The sequence below is a fragment of the Triturus cristatus genome, chromosome 3_1, assembly GCF_964204655.1.
Source record: "Triturus cristatus chromosome 3_1, aTriCri1.1, whole genome shotgun sequence".
Classification (NCBI taxonomy): Eukaryota; Metazoa; Chordata; class Amphibia; order Caudata; family Salamandridae; genus Triturus; species Triturus cristatus.
The window spans coordinates 1,069,066,902-1,069,075,051 of record NC_140583.1 but is presented as its reverse complement, the minus strand read 5'-3'; positions in this window follow the sequence as shown (position 1 = coordinate 1,069,075,051).

The window sequence follows — 8,150 nt, the reverse complement described above, 5'->3', positions numbered from 1 at the left end:
AAGCCATTTCCCAAATTTCTAATGCTCCTGCTGGGCCATCCGAACCTCTTTTCAAGAACACGACTAGAGCCAAATTCATCTTGAAAAGAGGTTCGGATGGCCCAGCAAAACGATGATTGAAAAATGACTAAGAGGATTTTGCGTGAGAGAAAAAAAGAATATTGCAAATGCAACTTTGAAATTAAGCAGTGCCAATGGTTGGGGGCAGAAAGTTGTCCCTAAATATGTTGTTGTTTAGTTTACCACGTGCTGTTTGGGCTGGGCACGACACATTGAGCACGCAATGGCAAAAAGTGGAAGTACAAAAAACTTGGAGAACTTTGTTGAAAAAACAAGGTGTGCAACTCGCCCAGATATGATGTTTAAATGCAAATGCCCTTTCGAGTTAGCACCCACAAAAAACACAGTAAATTAAAGGAATATTTTGGATGAAGGTCGTTTTCTTATGCAAGGCGGAACATCGCAGTTCACGCAGCAAGTTTATTTTTGGAGTCAGAAGGACATGAAAATTGTAGCAATGAAATATTGGATAATGTTTAAGTTTCCAACATCGTTCAGCAATAATGTAAATGTTTAGAGTTGCATCAACATGTTTTACAATCCAGTACTTGTTAAATTAGTAAAGCATCATGGAATAGCAAAGTATCTGTCAAGTGTAAAGCATTATGGGAGTGGTAGTTTTTCATGGAAGCGCGGGAGTTTACAAGTGATCCAGGTGCTAATTATGTGGAGAGGAGGGGTTGGGCCGTCAGCAAGGAGGAGTTGAAGTGCAGTTATAAGCGAGGAGGGTGAAAGGGAGAGCTGAAACTTTATGTGGGATGGAGCGAGGAGGATGATTGCTTCTTAGCAGGTAGGAGATGAATACGGGGTGAAAAATATGTGAAATATGCGAGATATTTTTAAAGATGAAAATTAAAGGATGTTTATCTTCGAAGGCTGGGGTGAAAGGGTGAAAGGTTGAGGAGCATGACATGGGAAGGGGAAGAGAGATTCTGGAGGTTTATGTTTATATGACGGGGAAAGAAGGAAGGAATAGATCGAGGCTGCAAGCTATAATGGAAAAAGTTTGATAATTAGTTCACCGAGTGGGAGGTAGTAGTTTAGTTTCCATGTTGAAGTGGGGTTTGAATATGTCAGTAATACGAGGGAGGGATAAGAATGCATTTTAAGTTTCACTCATTGAGAGAAAGAGGAGTGGGCAACTCTAAACACGAGATCTTTGGTATTTGTGCGCATATATTGGCTGATGTAATACTAAAACATGTGTAAATTGTCATTTTCAGTTTTCCCTGACGAAGGGCCCTAGAGGCCCGAAATGCATTGGATTTTAATAAAACTGCTACGGATGAATTTGGCTCTAGTCGTGTTCTTGAAAAGAGGTTCGGATGGCCCAGCAGGAGCATTAGAAATTTGGAAAATGGCTTTTTCCTTGCATGAGGACTATTATTAATTCAAGTAAAAGTGTGGATTATTAACGGAGCAAAACGATGATTGAAAAATGACTAAGAGGATTTTGCGTGAGAGAAAAAAAGAATATTGCAAATGCAACTTTGAAATTAAGCAGTGCCAATGGTTGGGGGCAGAAAGTTGTCCCTAAATATGTTGTTGTTTAGTTTACCACGTGCTGTTTGGGCTGGGCACGACACATTGAGCACGCAATGGCAAAAAGTGGAAGTACAAAAAACTTGGAGAACTTTGTTGAAAAAACAAGGTGTGCAACTCGCCCAGATATGAGGACCCAGGACGGAGCCCGGGGCGGGGAGGTCGGCCTCCCCAGGGCCCCCAGGGGCCCAGCCGGAGCTCCTGAACCCAGACGAGTGAGGGGAGGCTCCCCGGCCACAACGGAACCCCGCCCGGGCCATTGGCAGTGCCGCAGGCCGGGGGACGGAGCCCGGGGCGAAGCCCCCGACCCGGGTCCTGACCGGGCACAGAGGCGCAGGGGACGCCTCCCCGGGCCCTCCGGACCCTGCCCCGGGCACCCTGCCACGCGGCAGGACCCAGGAGGGAGCCCGGGGCGGGGGGGCCGCCCTATCCGGGGCCCCCAGGGGTCCGGCCGGAGCTCCTGAACCCAGACGAGCGAGGGGAGGCTCCCCGGCTAACACAGAACCCCGTCCCGGGCCTTTGGCAGTGCTGCAGGCCAGGGGACGGGGCCCGGGGCCGGAGCCCCCGACCCGGGGCACGACCGGGCCCCTGGACCCAGCCGGAGCTCCCAGAAGCGGAGGGGGAGCCTCCCCGGGCCATCCGAACCCCGCCCCGGGCACCCTGCCACGCGGCAGGACCCAGGAGGGAGCCCATGGCGGGGAGGCCGCCCTCCCTGGGGCCCCCAGAGGCCCGGCCGAAGCTCCTGAACACAGACGAGGGAGGGGAGGCTCCCCGGCCACAACGGAACCCCGTCCCGGGCCTTTGGCAGTGCCACAGGCCGGGGGACTGGGCCCTGGGCCGGAGCCCCCGACCCGGGGCACGACCGGGCCCCTGGACCCAGCCGGGGCTCCCAGACCCAGAAGCAGAGGGGGAGCCTCCCCGGGCCCTCCGGACCCCGCCCCGGGCACCCTGCTACACGGCAGGACCCAGGACGGAGCACGGGGCAGGGAGGCCGCCCTCCCCGGGGCCCTCAGGGGCCCGGCCGGAGCTCCTGAACCCAGCTGAGCAAGGGGAGGCTCCCCGGGCCCTTTGGACCCTGTCCCGGGCACCCTGCCATGCGGCAGGACCCAGGACGGAGCCTGGGGCGGGGAGGCCGCCCTCCCCGGGGCCCCCAGGGGCCTAGCTGGAGCTCCTGAACCCAGCCGAGCGAGGGGAGGCTCCCCGGGCACCACAGAACCCCGTCCCGGGCCTTTGGCAATGCCACAGGCAGGGGGACGGGGCCCGGGGCCGGAGCCCGCGACCTGGGGCCCGGCTGGGCCCCTGGACCCAGCCGGGGCTCCCAGGCCCAGAGGCACAGGGGAAGCCTCCCACGGGGCCCCCAGGGGCCCTGCCAGAGCTCCTAAACCCAGACGAGCGAGGGGAGGTCCCCGGCCAACACGGAACCCCGTCCCGAGCCTTTGGCAGTGCTGCAGGCCGTGGGACGGGGCCTGGGGCCAGAGCCCCTGACGTGGGGCCTGACCGGGCCCCTTGACCCAGCTGGGGCTCCCAGGCCCGGAAGCGCAGGGGAAGCCTCCCCGAGCTATCTGGACACCGCCCCGGGCACCCTGCCACACGGCAGGACCCAGGACGGAGCACGGGGCACAACGGAACTCCGTCCCAGGCCTTTGGCAGTGCCGCAGGTTGGGGGACGGGGACGGGGCCAGAGCCCCCGACCCGGGACCCGGCTGGGTCCCTGGACCCAGCCAGGACTCCCAGGCCCGGAGGCGCAGGGGAAGCCTCCCCGGGCACTCCGGACCCCGTCCCGGGCACACTACCACGCGGCAGGACCCAGGACGGAGCCCGGGGCGGGGAGGTCACCCTCCCTGGGGCCCCCAGGGGCCCAGCCGGAGCTCCTGAACCCAGACAAGCGAGGGGGGGCTCCCCGGCCAACATGGAACCCCGTCCCGGGCCTTGCCAGTGCCACAGTCTGTGGAATGGGGCCCGGGCCGAAGCCCCCGACCGGGCCCCTGGACCCAGCCGGGGCTCCCAGGCCCGGAGGCGCAGGTGAAGCCTCCCCGGGCACTCCGGACCCCGTCCCGGGCACACTACCACGCGGCAGGACGGAGCCCGGGGCGGGGAGGCCACCCTCCCTGGAGCCCCCAGGGGCCTGGCTGGAGCTCCTGAACCCAGCCGAGCAAGGGGAGGCTCCCCGGCCAACACGGAACCCCGTCCCGGGCCTTTGGCAGTGCCGCAGGCCGGGGGACGGGGCCGGAGCCCCCGACCTGGGGCCCGGCTGGGCCCCTGGACCCAGCTGGCAGGACCCTAGATGGAGGGCGGGGCCCGGGGCCAGAGCCCCCGACCCGGGGCCCGGCCTGGCCCCTGTACCCAGCCGGGGCTCCCTGGCCCGGAGGCGCAGGGGAAGCCTCCCCAGGCCCTCCGGACCCCGTCCTGGGCACCCTGCCACGCGGCAGGACCCAGGACGGAGCACGGGGCGGGGAGGCCGTCCTCCCTGGGGCCCCCAGGGTCCCGGCCAGAGCTCCTGAACCCAGACGAGCGAGGGGAGGCTCCCCGGCCAACACGGAACCCCGTCCCGGGCCTTTGGCAGTGCCACAGGCCGGGGGACGGGGCCCGGGCCGAAGCCCCCGACCCGGGGCCCGACCGGGCCCCTAGACCCAGCCGTGGTTCCCTGGCCTGGAGGCGCAGGGGAAGCGAGGGGAGGCTCCCCGGTCACAATGGAACCCCGTCCTGGGCCTTTGGCAGTGCCGCAGGCCAGGGGACGGGGCCCGGGGCCAGAGCCCCTTACCCGGGGCCCGGCCAGGCCCCTGGACCCAGCCGGGGCTCCCAGGCCCAGAGGCGCAGGGGAAGCCTCCCCGGGGCCTCCGGACCCTGTCCCGGGCACCCTGCACCGCGGCAGGACCCAGGACAGAGCCCGGGCGGGGAGGACGCCCTCCCCGGCCCCCAGGGGCCCGGCCGGAGCTCCTGAACCCAGCCGAGCGAGGGAGGCTCCCCGGCCAACACGGAAACCCGTCCCGGGCCTTTGGCAGTGCCGCAGGCCGGGGGACGGGGCCCGGGGGCCCGGCCGGGCCCCTGGACCCAGCCGGGGCTCCCAGGCCCCGAGGCGCAGGGGATGCCTCCCCAAGCCCTCCGGACCCCGCCCCGGGCACCCTGCCATGCGGCAGGACCCAGGAGGGAGCCCGGGGTAGAGAGGCCGCCCTCCCCAGGGCCCTCAGGGGCCCGGCCTGAGCTCCTGAACCCAGCTGAGCGAGGGGAGGCTCCCCGGGCACAACAGAACCCCGTCCCGGGCCTTTGGCAGTGCCGCAGGCCGGGGGACATGGCCCGGGGCCGGATCCCCCGACCCGGGGCCCGACCTGGCCTCATGACCCAGCCGGGGCTCCCAGGCCCGGAGGTGCAGGGAAAGCCTCCCTGGGCCCTCCGGATCCCATCCCGGGCACCCTGCCACACGGCAGGACCCAGGACGGAGCCCGGGGAGGGGAGGCCACCCTCCCTGGGGCCCCCAGGGGCCTGGCTGGAGCTCCTGAACCCAGCCGAGCGAGGGGAGGCTCCCCGGCCAACACCGAACCCCGTCCCGGGCCTTTGGCAGTGCCGCAGGCCGGGGGACGGGGCCGGAGCCCCCGACCCGGGGCCCGGCTGGGCCCCTGGACCCAGCTGGCAGGACCCTAGATGGAGGACGGGGCCCGGGGCCAGAGCCCCCGACCCGGGGCCCGGCCAGGCCCCTGGACCCAGCCGGGGCTCCCTGGCCCGGAGGCGCAGGGGAAGCCTCCCCAGGCCCTCCGGACCCCGTCCTGGGCACCCTGCCACGTGGCAGGACCCAGGACGGAGCACTGGGCGGGGAGGCCGCCTTCCCTGGGGCCCCCAGGGTCCCGGCCGGAGCTCCTGAACCCAGACGAGCGAGGGGAGGCTCCCCGGCCAACACGGGACCCCATCCCGGGCCTTTGGCAGTGCCACAGGCTGGGGGACGGGGCCCGGGCCGAAGCCCCCGACCCGGGGCCCGACCGGGCCCCTGGACCCAGCCGTGGTTCCCTGGCCCGGAGGCGCAGGGGAAGCCTCCCCGGGCCCTCCGGACCCTGTCCTGGGCACCCTGCCACGCGGCAGGACCCAGGACGGAGCACGGGGCGGGGAGGCCGCCCTCCCTGGGGCCCCCAGGGTCCCTGCCGGAGTTCCTGAACCCAGCTGAGCGAGGGGAGGTTCCCCGGTCACAATGGAACCCCGTCCTGGGCCTTTGGCAGTGCCGCAGGCCTGGGGACGGGGCCTGGGGCCAGAGCCCCTTACCCGGGGCCCGGCCAGGCCCATGGACCCAGCCGGGGCTCCCAGGCCCGGAGGCGCAGGGGAAGCCTCCCCGGGGTCTCCGGACCCTGTCCCGGCCACCCTGCACCGCGGCAGGACCCAGGACGGAGCCCGGGCGGGGAGGATGCCCTCCCCGGGGCCCCCAGGGGCCCGGCCGGAGCTCCTGAACTCAGCCAAGCGAGGGAGGCTCCCCGGCCAACACGGAAACCCGTCCCGGGCCTTTGGAAGTGCCGCAGGCCGGGGAACGGGGCCCGGGGCCCGGCCGGGCCCCTGGACCCAGCCGGGGCTCCCAGGCCCCGAGGCGCAGGGGATGCCTCCCCAAGCCCTCCGGACCCCGCCCCGGGCACCCTGCCATGCGGCAGGACCCAGGAGGGAGCCCGGGGTGGGGAGGCCGCCCTCCCCGGGGCCCTCAGGGGCCCGGCCGGAGCTCCTGAACCCAGCTGAGCGAGGGGAGGCTCCCCGGGCACAACGGAACCCCGTCCCGGGCCTTTGACAGTGCCGCAGGCCGGGGGACATGGCCCGGGGCCGGAGCCCCCGACCCAGCCGGGGCTCCCAGGCCCGGAGGTGCAGGGAAAGCCTCCCTGGGCCCTCCGGATCCCGTCCCGGGCACCCTGCCACACGGCAGGACCCAGGACAGAGCCCAGGGTGGGGAGGCCGCCCTCCCCAGGGCCCGGCCGGAGCTCCTGAACCCAACCGAGAAAGGGGAGGCTCCCCTGGCACGATGGAACCCCGTCCCGGGCCTTTGGGAGTGCCGCAGTCCATGCGGCAGGACCCAGGACGGAGCCTGGGGCGGGGAGGCCGCCTCCCCAGGGTCCCCAGGGGCCCGGCCGGAGCTCCTGAACCCAGCCGATTGAGGGGAGGCTCCCCGGGCACAACAGAACCCCATCCCGGGCCTTTGGCAGTGCCGCAGGCTGGCGGACGGGGCCTGGGGCCGGAGCCCCCGACCGACCCAGCCATGTCGCCCAGGCCCGGAGGCGCTGGGGAAGCCTCCCCGGGCCCTCCGGACCCCGTCCCGGGCACCCTGCCACGCGGCAGGACTCAGAACAGAGCCCGGGGTGGGGAGGCCGCCCTCCCTGGGGCCCTCAGGGATGCGGCCGGATCTCCAGAACCCAGCCGAGTAAGGGGAGACTCCCCGGCCACGACGGAACCCCGCAGGCCGGGGACGGGGCCCGGGGCCGGAGACCCTGACCCGGGACCCGGCCGGGCCACTGGACCCAGCCGGGGCTCCCAGGCCCGGAGCTGTAGGGGGAGCCTGCCCGGGACCGCCGGACCCCGTCCCGGGCACCCTGCCACGCGGCAGGACCCAGGACGGAGCCCGGGGTGGGGAGGCCTACCTCCCCGTGGCCCTCAGGGACCCGGCCGAAGCTCCTGAACCCAACCGAGCAAGGGGAGGCTCCCTGGGCACGACAGATCCCCGTCCCGGGTATTTGGGAGTGCCGCAGGCCGGGGGACGGGGCCCGGGGCCAGAGTCCCCGACCCAGGGGCTCCCAGGCCCTGAGGCGCAGGGGAAGCCTCCCCGGGCCTTCCCGACCCCGTCCCGGGCACCCTGCCACATGGCAGGACACAGAACGGAGCCCGGGGTGGGGAGGCCGCCCACCCCAGGGCCCGGCCGGAGCTCCTGAGCCCAACCGAGCAAGGGGAGGCTCCCCAGACACGACAGAACCCCGTCCCGGGCGTTTGGGAGTGCCGCAGGCCAGGGGACAGGGCCTGGGCCGGAGCCCCGGGGCCCTGGACCCAGCCGGGGCTCCCAGGCCCGGAGGCACAGGGGAAGCCTCCCCGGGCCCGCCGGACCCCGTCCCGGGCACCCTGCCACGCGGCAGGACCCAGGACGGAGCCCAGGGTGGGGAGGCCGCCCTCCCCTGGGCCCGGCCGGAGCTCCTGAACCCAACCGAGCAACGGGAGGCTCCCCGGGCACGACGGAACCCCGTCCCGGGCCTTTGGGAGTGCCGCAGTCCATGCGGCAGGACCCAGGACGGAGCCTGGGGCGGGGAGGCCGCCCTCCCCAGGGCCCCCAGGGGCCCGGCCGGAGCTCCTGAACCCAGCCGATCGAGGGGAGGCTCCCCGGGCACAACAGAACCCCATCCCGGGCCTTTGGCAGTGCCGCAGGCCGGGGGATGGGGCCCGGGGCCGGAGCCCCCGACCCGGGGCCCAGCTGGGCCCCTGGACCCAGCCGGGGCTCCCAGGCCCAGAGGCACAGGGGAAGCCTCCCCGGGCCCTCCGGACCCCGCCCCGGGCAACCTGCCACGTGGCAGGACCCAGGAGGGAGCCCGGGTGGGGAGGCCTCC